The 15,723-nt window shown below is 48.1% G+C and overlaps 1 protein-coding gene across 2 annotated transcripts in view; it reads left to right on the forward strand.

Annotated features, from left to right (window-relative positions):
- Positions 1-15,723, forward strand: part of ABCC1 (ATP binding cassette subfamily C member 1 (ABCC1 blood group)) — a 130,124-nt gene that overhangs the window by 20,205 nt on the left and 94,196 nt on the right. The gene's annotated exons all lie outside the window — the stretch shown is intronic.

Below are 15,723 nucleotides of genomic sequence, written 5' to 3' on the forward strand. Positions count from 1 at the left end.
TATTGTGGAGTGATGGTACAGTAACGTTAGCACCTCCATTCCCTCACATTATTATCTTTTCCCCCCTATTTAGTGGTGATAATTTTTAAGATCTACTCTCGTAACAGCTTTCAAGTATATGATACAGTATTGTTACCTGTCATCACCATGCTATACGTTAGATCCCCAGAGCTTACTCATTTTATGAGTGAAGGTTTGTACCCTTAGACCAAGGTCTCCCCATTTCCCCCACCCCCTAGCCCCTGGCAAGCACTGTGCTCTGTTTCTAGGAGTTTAGCTTTTTAATTTTTTAAATTTTTATTTATTTTTTATTTATAAAGATTTTATTTGAGAGAGAGTGCATGCACATGGGCTCATGCGTGGGGGAGGGGCAGAGGGAGAGGGAGAGAATCTCAAGCAGACTCCCTGCTGAGCGTGGAGCCCCACATGGGACTCTATTTTAAGACCCTGAGATCATGACCTGAGCCGAAACCAGGAAGTCAGTTGCTCAACTGACTGAGCCAACCAGGCACCCCTTTATTTTTATTTTTTAAAGTGTATTTTTTTTTTAATAATCTCTACACCCAACGTTGGGCTCGAACTCAGGAGACCCCGGGGATCAAGAATTGCATGCTCCACTGACTGAGCCAGCCAGGTGCCCGAGTTCTGCTGTTTCAGATTGCACGCGTAAATGAGAATACAGTATTTGTCTTTCTCTGGCTTATTTCACTTAACATAAAGCCCTCACGGTCCATCCATGTCGTCGCACACGGCCGGATGCCCTTCTCTGTTAATGTCGGGATGATACTCTGTCGTGACCGTATACAGCACATTTTCTTTATCCCTCCATCGGCCAGTGGGCGCTGAGGTTGTTTCCGTGTTTTGGTTGCTTTGAGTGATGCGGCCAGGATCGTGGGGGTGCCCGTCGCTCTCCAGGATCGGGATCCCATTTCCTTGATCCCATTTCCTTCTGATGTACTTCATGATGTTGTGTGGACTGGATTCCCACAGGGATGACCGGGCCAGCGTTTATCACCGCCTTTATGATTCTCATTGTGTATCTCCGGGTTATTAAGCTTAACCCGCACCACCTTGTTTTCCGCCTGTGAGGCTTTAGTAGTGATGAAGCGAGGCTGTTGACCTTCGGGTCAGGCTTTCTGTGTTTTCTTCAGCTTGAGGAGTAATTTCTAAGGCGATCCCTCGCGTCATTGTTCGGAATAGCAAAAGATTGGCAGCCACCCAAGTAGTGGGCCTGGTAGGGGCCTGGGTAAATAGACCGGGTCCTGCCCATTCCGCGGGGGATTGGGGATGCTTCCAGAAGAAGGTAGAAGTGAGGACAAGGCTGGCCTCCAAGATCCATTTATTTTATTTTATTTTTTTAGTGAAAACATCAGGATACAGTTGTCGTATTTGGTATAAAACCTCTCGGGTAAAGAAAGGGAAAAATAAGAGTATGTAGTTGTATTTGCTTAAAGAATTCTAGAAGGGTACTCAGGAAACTCAAATGTGGTTGGGTTTGTATACAGGGACAGAATGCACGGGACCCTGCAGAGGGTGGGGAGAGGGAGGCAAAAGTAACTTGTTACTATTTGACACACACACACACAGAAATATACACATGTGTCTGTACACACACATATATTTAAATCAGAGTCTCGTACTGCCTATTAAAATCAATTTAAAAAGAAGTTGATATTTTCTGTTATTCCTAGCTCCTGGCATTTAAAAAGTTTTTGTTTTTTAAAGATTTTATTTATTTATTTGACAGAGAGAGAGTGAGAGCACAAGCTGGGAGACGGAGAGGGAGAGGCAGGCTTTCCGCTGAGTGGGGAGCCTGATGCGAGGCTCGATCCCAGGACCCTGGGATCATGACCTGAGCTGAAGGCAGACGCTTAACCCACTGAACCACCCAGGTGCCCCTCCTCCTGCCATTTAATGGTATTTCCAGAGCACCTTCCCTGCAGAGGAGGCAGGGATTGTCCTTCGGAAAGTGCCCTGGGTGAGCAGAGCCCCTGGTGCGCAGAGCAGGTGCTTTGGGGGCTGTGTCAGTTCAGGGCTGGGCAAGGGCAGGATGAGGCGGGGGCCATGACCTGCCCAGGGGTATGGAGGCATGAAGGAGTGTCAGCTTGGCTCACGCACAGCCAGTCCTGCCTCCTGCTGGCTCTATCCATACTGCCTGCTGTATGCGATACCATGCACCCACTGTAGCTTGAAATAATAATATTTTGCATGTAACTCATGAAAAGGTGGCAGGGACATAGGAAGAGGTGGATCTGGAAGTAATCCCAATAATAGCCGTGACATTTATTGAGTGCCTACTGTTTCTCCGGCCTGTACTTAATTGCGGGCCTGTTTGCTTCATTCCGTTGGTATCTGCGCTTTACAGCTGTGGAAACTGAGGCTTGGTTGCTTGCCCAGTGTCACGTGGGGAGGAGCTGAATGATAAGGGGCGTGTTTGGGGAGTATGGATTCTAAACTTGATGAGAGGAAGGACTCTGTTAAATGGGGTTTCTTAGCCCCAGCACTGTTGCTCTTTAGGGCTGAGCACCTCCCTGTTGTGGGGCTGTCCTTGCATTATGGGTGTTTGGCAGCATCCCTTGCTTCTGCCCGCAAAAGGCCTAGAGCATAAGTTTTACCCTTGGTAGTGACACCAGAAATGTCTCCGAACATTGTCAGATGTTCCGTGCAGGAAAACTTGTGGAGGCGAATTTCCAGAGAACCACTCCATGGAAAAAAGAAATCAGATGAAGGCATGAAATCCATGGTCCCCACATCACTCAGAGTGAAAGTTAAAAAATGCCTGTAATGGCCTGTGAGTCCTGCATAGTCTGCCCCTCCCCGCCCCTTGCCTTCCTCCCTAATTTCCCATTACTGTTGAGTCATATTGACCTCTCTGTTGTTGCTGCAAAATGCCAGATGTGTTCCTACTGCAGGACCTTTGCACTTGCTGTTTCCTGTGCTTCCCCCCCCCCCCAATGGCCTTTTGGCCTACTCCCTGGTTTCTTAAATGTGTTACTGAAAGACACCTTCTCAGCAAGGTCTTCCCACTTCTCTGAGTCCTTTTCTTATAACACACCTGCACACATACACACACATACATAAATGTGCATGTGTGTATATATATATGTATTTTATATGTGTATATTTTTTCCTTTTATCTTGTTTACTCTCTGTCTCCTCTTACAAGGCTGTCAGCTCCAGGAGGGCAGGCCCTTTGCCCTGCTGTTTACAGCTAGGTCCTCAGCAGCTGGAAGCAGTGCTCAGTAAATGGATGAATGCTGTCTGTCCTGTTGACTGCTGTGTCCCCAGATCTATTCTTCTGGCTGCCACATGCCTGACCCCTCTCCGGTCCCTGGAATGGGACCACATGGAGGATTCTGTGAAGCTCCAGGTTCTGATAGAGGAGAGGAAGTGGCTGGGGACAAAATCTGCAAAAGTGGTCGGGCCAGATGGAGACCATGAGGGCAGGTGTGCTTTGTAGGGCAGGGCCTGTCACGGGGAGAGTTGGGGTCAAGGCACGTCAGAGCACGCTGTCTACTGCTGTTGACATTGAGACACTTGTGACAGGCAGCCATGGCTCTGTTTTCTGCTTGGCAGTCCTTTTAAGACAGGAGTCTTGGCTTGGCAGGTCACCCCCATCCCTGTCTTGCTAAGATGTTCAGTTCTGCACCTTGGGTGTCAGAGTTCAGTGAGGATTTGGGGCTCTTGCTTGCAAAGGGTCGTGCCCTGCCTTCCTGGGGGCTGGGGGTAAGGTCTGGATGTGGCCCTTCCATCCCCCCCCCCTTTAATATTTCTGGGCTTTATTCTTAGCTCTGATGAGTCAGAGGCTGAGGACAGGCCACAGCTCAGTCCAGGAGCAGGCAGGGGCCACAGTGGCCTGCGTGATGCTGGCACCTGCTGTCCCCCCCCGCCCCCCCCCGGTCCCCGAACACCACCACGGGCTGCACCGGCCTCTCGTGGTACAGCCTTAGACCTACCCGGCTGTCTCTGGCCTGTGCCGGGGAAAGCGGAGGCCTCATGCCGTCCCTGTCAACAGGATTAATGTCCACAAGCCCAGCAGGCCTCGACCAGACTGACCTGACTACCGGCTTCCCCATGCTCCTTTTCTCTGCTTGCTTCTGCTTCACAGTTCTCCCTTTGCCGGGTATCTCACACTTGGATTGGTTCTGAGTAAGGCTCTGTACGTGACCAGTTACCTCACCTCTGTGCCTTAAAGACAGGGCTCATTGCTTGGTTTGGTCCCACAGATTTCCTTCTGTGCCTTTGCTGGGGCTCTGAAGCCGGCCGTCTGGGTTTGACTCCAGGTCCCACCCATGTGCCTACCTGCAAGTCTTCTTGCCCCTGTTTGCCTCTGTGTCCTTCTCTCTAAAATGGGGATGGTGCAGGAACTGCCTCATGGGGCATGGCTCTGATAATGAACAGAGCAGTGGACGTTCAAGCAGGAGCATGGGCGCCTGGCTGGCTGAGTCGGTTAAGCAAGCGTCTGACTCTTGATCTCAGCTCAGGTCTTGATCTCAGGGTCGTGAGTTCAAGCCCCGTGTTGGGCTCCATGTTGGACATGGAGCCTACTTAAAAAAATATAAATAAAAAATAAAGCAGGAACACAGTGCCTGGCACACCATTTGTGCTTTGTACGGGCTTCTGTCCTGTTAGTGCTCTGATTAGCCTGAGCTGCAGCCCCCATGGGGTCGCTCTGGCTTCGTGGCCAGTGTGCCCTACACCTGCACAGACCTCAGCCCATGCTGTCCAGAGCTGGTTAGGCATCTCCGAGCAAGCTAAGCCCTTGACCCTGCAGTCTGCACTGCAGGTTCCATTATTAGATCTATTTGCAGATGAAGGAGACCAGGGCCGGAGAGGTTAGCTAATTTTCTGAAGGTCAAGGAGCAAAAGTGAGCCTTGGCGGCTGGATTCAAACTCAGGCCCTCCGACTCCAGGGTCCCTAGTTTTGTTGCTCTTTCTTGTATTCATCTTATTTATTTTCTCCCTCCCCTCTGCATTTTTGGAAAGGTGCATACCCACACGGCATCTTCTCCATGCCTTTGCCCCCGCTGCCCCTCTGCCTTGGACGCGCTTCCCCCCACCCCCGATATTTGCTTGCCTGTCTCTTTCTGACGCTTGTGCTCTGCTGAAATGTCACCTTCCCAGACCCTCACCTTGCTACTTGCTGTCCCCACACCCTTCCCTTTCCTGCATAGTGAACACTGCTCTTCGCACTTATGTGTTGTGACCTATCTTTAGTGTGAGTCTCAAGAGGGCAGGACTGTGTCTGATTTATCCCCATATCCCCTTGATTAGTCCAGAGCTTGGCACAGAGTAGGTACTCAATAAATACTCATTGTGTGAGGGAGAGAGTGAATGAATGAATGAATGAAAGAAAGAAAAAACCAACCAACCAACCCTGTGTTTTATTGATCAGTTTCTTGACCAGGAACTGAACCTGGAACCTTTTGGGTCATGTCATTTAACCCTCCTGATTATTCTGTAATGGCTGGGTTCTAGAACTAGTCTCATTTCACAGATAAACTGAGGCCTGGTGGGTCCACTGCTTTAGGGTGGTAGGGACAGTTTTTGCCTCCTGGGGGGATATTTGGCAATGTCTGGAGACATTTTTGATTGTCACAGCCAGCTGTGTATGCTGCTTGTAGGTTGCGGACCTGAGTTTCTGTGAAATGGGTTTATAGGACCTGCCTCCTAGAGTTGTTTGTGAGGATTAGATGGGATGTGTGCTTACTGGCATCTCTTGGACAGAGGTTAGGGACACTGCTTAACATCCTCTGATGCACAGGGTAGCCCCCTCAAATCAAAGAATTTTCTGGCCCCAAATATCATTGGTGCTGAGGTTGAGAAACCCTGCTTTCAGGCACATCTGTGACGGGGTGGAAACTGGAACCTAGACCCTCCAGTCTTGTGTTCTTAACCACCCCCATGCACTGCGCACGTTGGGTAGGTGGGTGGGGGGTAGTTGTAGCATATTTCCATGTCTGGGTCAGAACGTTGCTTCTCTGTTCTGCAGAGATGAACTTGGACTCCCTAAGGCCTGAGGACATCTAGTTGATGCCCTGCCGCAAAGAATGTCACCTTCCAAGCGGCCTCAGGCTGGGCAGTGAGGCTGTGGGCCTTGCAAATCCCCTAGAGTCGCAAGCACCTGGCTGAGAGGTGGTGCAGCCTGAGAGGTTAGGGCTCACTGTCAGACTCTGTGGGTTCAAAGCCTGGCTCTGCCTCCTCCCGGCTCTGTGACCCTCAGCAAGTTCCATAACCTCTCTGGGCCTCATAGTCCCCTGGTCCGAAAAGGGAGAGTTCTAAGAATCCTGATTTTGTAGGGGTTTGAATGGACTCGTGCTTGGAAAACACTTAGCACCGTGCCGGACATTTCAACTTTTGGGCGTCCAGTAAATATGTGCTTTCTCTTTGTTCCCAGCTCAGCATTTAGAAATGTCTACCCTTAAATTCCTGCTGTCACTGTTTGTTTATTCAAAGCGCGAATTCCTTTTGTTATTATTAGTTTAGGGGTAATACATGCAGAGTGAAAAATCCAAACAGTGCTAAAGATACTAAAACAAAATGAATAGTGTCTTCTTAGCAGCTCCAGCTCTGCCCTCCCCGGGGATAGTCCCGGTTAGCTTTTTGCTTTTTTTTTTAATCTTTCTAAGAAAATTTCCCTGCCTGTAGAAGTATCTGTATACCCTTTTATGCTAATTTTAAATGGGAACAGTAGTAGATGCATGTGATTTAAAAAAAAAAGCAAACAGAACAACTGTCTAGGTATGCAGAGGCATCTGCACTTGGATTCAAATTCCCGGCTACCCATGCTGCTTTCAGGTTATGTGACTTGGCCTCAGTTTCTGTTATCTGTAAAATGGATTTCATTCTAGGGCCTGCCTCCCAGAGTTGTTAGTGAGGATTAAATGAGATGTAAGGCATGTAAAGTACTTAGCTTGGTCCTGGCACAGGCCACTAAGAACCTTCATAAGCCCTCGGTCTTTTGGTTTCTGTTGATGGAGGAAGGTGCCATGTAATTGCTTACCTGCAGGTCTTTGCTCGACTGTTATTCTGGCCCAGAGCTCTTTTCTGTAATAACACCCAGACCCCACCATTATTCTCTGCCCGCCCCTCCCCCGCCCCTGTGCTCTTCTTTAGGGCATTTGCTGCCATTGCACATGCATATAGCTGTTAATTTATCTATTTCATATTTGCCTGTTTTAATAGAATGATCCTCTGAGAGTAGAAACTTGACCTCCAAATGTTATTGGAACACAGTAGTCTCCTGATACAGAATTGTCCACTGAGTGGTGGAAAGCTACCTATCATGAGTTACTGAGGTGATCATATTGTGGAAAGGGCCTTCAGGCCCCAGTGGGATGCCAAGTTCAAAGGAGGTCCTTGTAACTAAATAGGTCAGAGCAACCCTCACTCCCAGATGCAAGTGACCCAGAGCCCTGGTCCAGATTTGTCATCGCGTACCCGGCTGTTGTTGGCCGTTTGCTTGCCTTCCCCTCTGGAGCTACCCCTCCTGTCCCGAGGTCAGCCCGTGGGGCCCTGGGCGGGGCTGTTTCCCTCTAGAAGCTGTGTGGGCCAGGTCAGAGCGGCAGGCTGTGTGGGGAAGCCCCATGGGGCCCCCGCTGAGGAGATACCCCAGCATACGGTGCTTCAGTGACCGGCCAATGGAGTTGAGAGGGCCAGTCAGCCTCAGGACCACTCCGTGTGGGGCTTGGCAGCCCTGGGGTGGCTTCTGGACCTGACCCAGCAGAGGGCAGCGATGGAGAGCCGTTGAACGGAGCTGAGGAGGGGGTGCCCCTGGCCTGGTCCCCAGAACCCGTGAATATGGGATGTTGCACAGCAGAGGGGAATGAAGACGGTAGATGGAAATATTAGGCTACCACTCATAGTTGACCTTGAGATGGGAGGTGTGTCCTGGCTTATCTGGGTGGGCCTCCACATCACGGGGGTCTTTGTCAGTGGAAGAGGGAGACGCAAGAGCACAAATGAGGAGAGGTGGCAGCCTGACCAGCACTCGGTCTGATGCTCTCGGCTTTGAAGATGGCAGAAGGCGCCGTGATCCGAGGAATGTGGACGGCTTCTGGAAGCTGGAAGAGGCAAGGAAATGGGTCCTCCCTTAGAGTCTCCTGACAGAACGCAGCCCTGCCCATACCTTGATTGTAGCCCACCGAGACCCCTCTCAGATTCCTGACCCCTACCACTGTAGGATTCCACAAGTGAGTTACTTTAAGTCACCAAGTTGATGGTGATCTGTAACTGCAGTCATAGGCAGTGAGTAGAGGGAATGGGTTCTGAACTTGGTGATGATTGGAGGACTCACATTTTTTTCTTGGCCCAGATTTTTCATGGACACAGGCCCAGCTCCAGAAGGCCCAGCTCCTAGTCAGGCTTCCTATGTTTGAGTCCCAGCCTTGTCACATACAAGCTGGGTGACCTGTGGCAGCTTACTTGTCTTCTCTATTTCCGTTTCTTCATTAACAAAGGAGCATCAAAGTAAAACCTCCCTTCTAGGTAATCGTGGAGGTTAAATGAATTAATTCACTTGAAATGCATAGAAATAGTGCTGGCACATAATTAGTGCTCAGTTAATGCTAGGTGGTATTATTATCAGTAACAATATAAGATCACCATCTTGAGAGTATTAATGGTATAAACTTCATTTATTTTTATTACTGACGTAAGAATTAAGATTACTGACAATAGTCCTTTATTGAGTGTGTGGGACCCTGTGTGTATGTAATTTTATTTAATCTTTGGAATGGCTCTAGGAGATAGGTGTTCTCAAATTTAGAGATGAGGTTCAGAGAGGTTAAGTAACTCGTCTAAGGTCACAGAGCAAATAGAGAAGAAAACTGGGTCTAGGAGACAAGGGGATAGGTAGTCTTTTTGGGAAGATGGGGTGGGGTGATGAGAAGAATAGAAAAAAGGGAGAACAGAAGGAAAGAGGTAGGCTCTAAAAAAGTCAGCTGAAGAGGTTGTATATAATAGTAATAATCAACATTTATATGGGTTTTTATGGTCTCCTGGGGAGGAGATGGTAGTAGCCCCATTTTGCTGGTGGGCTATTTGAACCTCAGAGAAGATCAGTGATTTACCCAGAAGTATGCTACTGGTAATGGTATAAACCCTATTCATGCATGTCGAATTCTGAATCATAATTATGTAAAAGTTGACTCAGTGGATCAGAATTTGTATCATTGGGTGCCTGGGTGGCTCAGATGGTTAAGCATCTGCCTTCGGCTAAGGTCATGATCCCAGGGTCCTGGGATCGAGTCCCGCATCAGGTTCCCTGCTCCTTGGGAGCCTGCTTCTCCCTCTGCCTCTCTCTCTCTCTGTCTCTCATGAATAAATAAATAAAAAGTTAAAAAAAAAAGAATTTGTATCATTAGGATGCTTTGTATTGTGAGAGCAAATTCATTTTAAACTTGTGTAAACAGTTAAGTGAATTTATTGGAGAGGTCCACTGGGAAGGAGGACTGCAGGTTAAGTTTGATCCAGCAGCACCTCCCCCCCCCCCCCCGTTGGTACCAAGTACCAGTTTCTTTCATCTCCACCTTTTATAATGTCCACTTCGTTCTCAACTCTCCACAGAGGTGACACTCCATCCTTTCCCTCCCAACTTTTGGTGCTTCCCTTGTAAATAGCTGAGACCCCTGTAGACCCCACATCCTCACCCTGCATCACTGGGGCAAGAGAGTAGTGTCCTTGCTGTGATTGGGTTGATTTGGGTCAAGATAGTCTTAGTTCCTGGTGCCTTGGTTTCCTCATCTGTGAAATGGGCATAGCAGCACTGCCTCTCCTTGTGAGGACTGAGGGACATGCCTGGTACATTGGTGCTCAGAGTGTGCTGGTTGTCATTATTCTTCCCTGAGGGAGAGGGATGTGAGATGACAGCACTCAGTAGAAATGTTATGAACTCCCAGAGCTCGTGGGCCAAGCAGCCTTGGACTTGTGCCCCCCTCCATCCTCAAGCATCAGGGCTGAGGGTAGGGAGGGGGGACACATAAAAGGGTGGCGAAGCTGTCGAGGTGTCCTGTGAAGAGAAGCCTGGGTTGGGGGAGCCAGCGATGCACTTTCTGTATCGAGATTTTCTCGGGCCAGGTTTTCCATGGTGTGCTGCCTGGATCAGCACTGGTGACTGTTTTCTGGACTCCTCCCAGGGTTGAATTTTTTTTTTTTTTTTAAGATTTTATTTATTTATTTGAGAGAGAGAGAATGAGAGCCCGAGAGGGAAGAGGGTCAGAGGAAGAAGCAGATTCCCTGCTGAGCAGGGAGCCTGATGTGGGACTTGATCCCGGGCCGGGACTCCAGGATCATGACCTGAGCGGAAGGCAGTCGCTTAACCAACTGAGCCACCCGGGCGCCCCCAGGGTTGAATTTTGTCACCAGTATTGGGCCGATGGGAGAGAGCCTGGTTTCTGAAGCTCACGGATCCAGAGCTGCTGGAAGGAAGAGCAGGGTAGCTGTCTGCCCTGGGGTCGCAAGCGGCAAGTAGCCAGCAGACTCTCCATGAATCATTGCCCTTCCTTAAGGCTTCCAGTGGCCCTCTGCATTTGCTGTTTCCTGCCCAGACCCCAAACAGCGGGGGTCACACTGCTGGTCTCCAGGGGTGGCCGAGGGGATCTCTCTGCACAGAAGATCCTTTAGGGTCCCAGCCAGTGAGGGACACACTGGAGGCCCAGATGCTATTGTCTTCACTCTGGTGACAGTGGTCAGGGCCGCCGTCGGCTGGCTGAGGCAGGGTGAGGGCAGGTGGCACACTGGCTGCCTCCTGCAGCCATGAAATTTCACGTTCACAAGCGGATTTCCCCTTTCCACATGCCCCCCTCCTCCTCCCTCTGCTCCTCCCTCCTGCCTCTCCCTCTGGGCCAGGGCCTGTGGCTTAGAGCAGGAAGCTGCTTTCTGAGGGCCTGGCTCCTGCCTTCGCTGAGCTGAGCGTTTCCTCGGCCTCTCCTTGGCCAGGAGTCGCGTGTCCTTAGATGCTCTCCGGTTTCCTCTTGCTTACTTCCTAATTCGCGCCTTTACCTGTCCTCTAAGCCTCCCGAGTCTGGGCCACGCTGGTGGCAGTGGTGGGGATCACGGTGAATTCTTGGCATCGTCAGCTAAAGTCACCCCTTGTCTCTAGAGCGTGCCGGTCCTGTGCGATGCATCTCTCACACACTGTGCCGTTTGCTACGGGCCACAGCCCCTCCAGGCCCTTGGTTTTCCTGACCACTTTACTGGGGAGGAGACTGAGCTTGAGCTCGGAGAAGTGAAGTGACCTGCACAGGTTTACATGAGGTTAGGGCCGGAATTTCAGTCCACCTCTACCTGACCAGGAAGCCCAGGGTCATAGCCAGGTTCTACCTGGATGGATTGTTACTTTTTTTTTTTTTTAAAGATTTTATTTAATTATTTGAGGGTGGGGGTAGGAGCAGACTCCCCACTGAGCATGGAGCCCAACGTGGGGCTTGACCCCGGGACCCTGGGATTTTGACCTGAGCTGAAGGCAGATGCTTAACGATTGAGCCACCCATGTGCCCTGGATTGTTATTTTTTTAAAAGCAAAGTAGGAAGTAATGTTGGGGAGGGGAAGCAAGGCAAGGGGAGGCATGGCATGAGCCAGTTACTCAATAACTTTTGGGTACGTTCCAGGTGAAGAGGCTCGGAGTCAAGAGTAAGTACACGTGGTCCTAGCACTGAGGTCCTTGCATGGTCCTTGTAGGACAGAGGTAGTGACAAGTAAGAAAACCATCACAAAGATTGGGGGGTGGGCCTGATGATTTGGAGAGTGGGGAGGACAGCTTCCTAAAGGAGATACCCAAGTTGGATGTATAGGAGTTTGTTATAGTGGAAAGACATTGCAGGGAGAGCATCTAGGAAGAGGTATCCCAAAGAACCATTCATTTGACCGGCAGCTAGGGAGTGCCTTGAAAGCAGGGACCACGGCCCTCCCGAATCTCCAGTACCTTGAACAATGCCTGACACATGCATGGTAAATGCCTTATTGAGTGAATGCCTGAGTTGACACACTGGGGAAGAGGGTGGGAGAAACTGTAGGAGAAACAGACGGAGCTCAGACATGGAAGACCTCATGAAGCACAGCAAGGATCAGCTTTTGAAGGTGATAGGGAGCCATCTGAGGTTGCTACCCAGAGGAGAGAGGGCAATCCGATCTGTCCCATTTCTTAACACAAATATTTAAGTCTGTGAATTTTCCTCTGAGCGGGAAAATTTTCCTGCTTTTAAACACATGTGGAAAGATCTTCCATTTTCCTCATTATAACGGGAAAAGAAATTTAAACTACAGTGAGATGTTTTCCACTACCAGGTCTGCAGAGATAAAAAAGCTTGTAATACATGGTGTTTGGGAAGGAGTCACCCTTGTTCCTTGTAAGGTAGAGTGTAAACTGATACCCCCTTGGAGGGCAATGTCTAAATTTTAGATGCATGCACCTTTTGTCCCAGCAGGTTTGTTTCTAGAAAGTGATCTTATAAATATGCTTGTGTGTGTGTGCAATGAAGCACTTACCAGATTATCAGTTCACTGCTGTATTATTTGTCTGTTAGAGCAACCCAGTGCCCTTGTCGGCAGGAGGCTGGTCAAATATAGTCGGGTCCGTCATACAGCGGAATAGCAAGTACCCAGAACAAAGAATGAGGAAACCCTTCCTTTGCAGTGCAGGATGACCTTTAAGGCCTGTTATTAAGAGAAAAAAGCTGGGCACCCTGATGGCTCAATTGATAGAGCACGTGACTCTTGATCTAGGGGTTGTGAGTTTGAGCCCCCGGCTCGGTGTAGAGATTACGTAAGTAAATAAACAAACTAAAAAAGAAAACTTAAGAAAGAAAGCAAGGTACAAAACAGTGTGAGGAGTATGCTTCCTTCCATTTGATAACAGAAAATACACACACACACACACACACACACACACACACACACACACGCATAAAATATTTTCTGGAAGGACACACAAGAAATCAGTAATGGGTGCTTCTAGAGACAGGACCCTGGGGGGTTAGGGACTGGGATGGGAAGATGGCTTGTCACTTTTGCCTTTATTCAAAAGAAATACAGTTAAGTTCTCAAGAATAAAACATATCTCTGTTACTGAAAAAATCGGTTTCTAATATTAAGTTAAAAAAGCAAGGTACAGAATGGACTATGTATTGTACTTGTTGGGGAAACAAAATTGATAACACTTTATCTGGAAGATATTTGGAAGAATACACAAGATGTTAATAACGGTAGTTTTGCCTTGGGGGTACGATGGGGGGTTGCAAATTCAGAGAGGGAGTCTTCTTTTTTCATTAAAAGTATGCCATTTTGTGTAGTTTGAAAAAAATGTTAACACATAAAATTTATGACCTATTAAAAGTAGATTAGTAGAAACATGGATGAATGAATGCCTGGTTGGTTGGGTACATGGGTGGGTAGATGTATGGATGGGTTGGTGCATGGGCAGGTGGATGGATGGATGGATGAGTTGGTGCATGGGTGGGTAGATGCACAGATGCATGGATGAATGGGAAGAGAGTGGGTGGATAGATAGATGGGTAGATGATGGGTGGACGCGTGGGTGGGTAGCTATATATCTATGGACGCACGAATGGATGTCCAGATCAGTGAGATAACTTTGGCTGTAGTGGGGGAGGACTGAGCGGGGCCAGGAGGGCTGGAAGCAGGGAATGGTTAGGAAATGATTGTAGTAGTCCAGGCAAGGAATGACTGGGGCAAGGATCAGGTTGTAGAAATGTCTCACACATGAACCAAGCTTCTGGTATACATAACTGCATATATTAAGGCCCAGCATTGTTTTTACTAGAAGGGCAAATTCCTTTGGAATGAGCTTTTTCTGGCAACTGCTCAGAAACGGTTCTGTGTATAATTAACCACCAACAGTTTAATCCCCTTTTCCACCATCACCATAAGAATTACAAGTGATGTGAAACCAGTTAAAATAATCAGTCTTTGATATAAACCACACTTATTCTTATTTATAAGACCGTCTTCCAAATGCCCAAATCCACAGAGGTATGACCTTTGTCCTTTTTTAGGGTTTCTTTGTGTCTAGAAGTTTCCCAGCTAATCCCTTTGTGTGTGTTGACCTTTTAAAGTTTATTTTTCAATGATTTCCTGTTCTTGGTTCTGGAGAAATAACTGTTTATATCACAGAATAATTACACCTCTGAAGAACCAGTTTAGGTACCTGGTTAAGACCTAGAGCTCACTCACTCCCTCTTTTTTAAAGTCAAATCCTTTCTTTCCTAAACATCTTAATAACCATTTGGAAGTCTACACTTCAGGAGTGTTAAATATACTCACATTGTTGTGCATAACTAGGTCTCTTTTTCTGAGAAGCTCAGAGCATGTATTTTGATCAGATTGTCAAATGTGTTTTTTAAGTGAAATGATCTTTTTGTTCCCATTACCTTCTTATCTTCAATGGTCTTGAATGTGGTTTGAACGCTTGATACAGAGTCGTAAGATTCCAGGTTCCTTGGAGTTCCTTGGTGGTCTCACTTAACCTGATTCTTGGGAGCCTGTAGGGATCAGACATAGCTGGAGCTTTCTAGAGGACTCACTGACTAGTGATGGGAAAAAAATGCTAGGAGGGAGGTAGGCTGCATGGGCCCTGGGGCCAGCTTGAAGCATGTGGGCCTCGTCCTGAACTGTGTTGCTCCCCAGCCCCTGCTGATGGTTGTGAAGCAGGAATTTGGGCCCAGTGCTATCAGATTTTTTAATTTTCTTTTAAAGATTTTATTTGTTTGTCAGAGAGAGAGGGAGAGAGAGAGAGAGAGAGAGAGTGCAAGCATGCGCGCACAAGCAGGGGGAGTGGCAGAGGGAGAAGCAGGCTCCCCGCGGAGTAGGGAGCCTGATGCGGGGCTCGATCCCAGTACCCTGGGATCATGACCTGAGCAGGAGGCAGACAATTCACTGACTGAGCCACCCAGGCGCCCCAAATTTTCTAATTTTCTAAGAAAAGTCAGATCTAAACTTTTATATGAAATTTTCTGATTTTATTTTTTAAATTTTTTATTGTTATGTTAATCACCATACATTACATCATTAGTTTTTGATGTAGGGTTCCATGATTCATTGTTTGTGCCTAACACCCAGTGCTCCACGCAGAATGTGCCCTCTTTAATACCCATCACCAGGCTAACCCATCCCCCACCCTCCTCCCCTCTAGAACCCTCAGTTTGTTTTTCAGAGTCCATCGTCTCTCATGGTTCGTCTCCCCCTCCGACTTACTCCCCTTCATTCTTCCCCTCCTGCTATCTTCTTTTCTTTTTTCTTAACATATGTTGCATTATTTGTTTCAGAAGTACAGATCTGTGATTCAACAGTCTTGCACAATTCACAGCGCTCACCATAGCACATACCCTCCCCAATGTCTATCACCCAGCCACCCCGTCCCTCCCACCCCCCACCACTCCAGCAACACTCAGTTTGTTTCCTGAGATTAAGAATTCCTCCTATCAGTGAGGTCATATGATACATGTCTTTCTTTGATTGACTTAAGAAATTTTCTGATTTTAAATGCTGGCAGCGAACCTCAGATTTTTTTTTTTTTTTAAAGTGTGCTGAACCAACAGCAATAACAACAAACCACTGTGAGCCAAATTGGCCCCGGTGGGGGGGGGGGGGGCACGTGTGTCAGATCTCTGACGTTATCTGACCCAGTTGTGGTAGAAATAGGAAATTAAAACTGTAAGATAGGGTAATAACTTTTCCAAAGTTGTAGAACTGGTCAGTGGTCATTC

Source organism: Eumetopias jubatus, unplaced genomic scaffold (assembly GCF_037043125.1).
Source record: "Eumetopias jubatus isolate StellerSeaLion01/CBP00866 unplaced genomic scaffold, mEumJub1_p1.0 scaffold_12, whole genome shotgun sequence".
Taxonomy (NCBI): domain Eukaryota; kingdom Metazoa; phylum Chordata; class Mammalia; order Carnivora; family Otariidae; genus Eumetopias; species Eumetopias jubatus.